Genomic DNA, 464 nt, shown 5'->3' with positions numbered 1-464 from the left:
AATAAAGCAAACATTTTGCTTTATCATAGCATATTTGGTGACATTTAAAGTATTAATCTGCTAATCTGCTCATATGTGATTTAATCTGAGTTGATAGCAGTGCAGAAAAATGCAGTCCTGTCACCCGTTGAACTGAAAATTCAAAATGGCCTCAGTCAGAAGAATGGTGTCTTTAACAGACCAATCCCCCTGTTCGTCTTTTAAGTACATTTTACTTAAATAGTATCTCTAAAAGGCACACATCTAAAAAGCCTCGTAAAGATTACTCAATACATACATTTAATTGTAAAAAACAAGTGTTTGCAACAAATTGATATTAGTACGTTACTCAAATTTTCTAAGGAAAGTACCATTATTACTAAAACCCAAAATCGTTATCTCTTGAATATGTTGCTTTATTTTATGTGCAAAATTTTTCATCCATGAGCAAAACCGGCTTAAATCTCCTGTTTTCCTCTTTTTCT

The sequence above is a fragment of the Sinocyclocheilus grahami genome, unplaced genomic scaffold (genome assembly GCF_001515645.1).
Source record: "Sinocyclocheilus grahami isolate Dianchi unplaced genomic scaffold, SAMN03320097.WGS_v1.1 scaffold3302.1, whole genome shotgun sequence".
Lineage (NCBI taxonomy): Eukaryota > Metazoa > Chordata > Actinopteri > Cypriniformes > Cyprinidae > Sinocyclocheilus > Sinocyclocheilus grahami.
Note: the sequence above shows the minus strand (reverse complement) of the source record.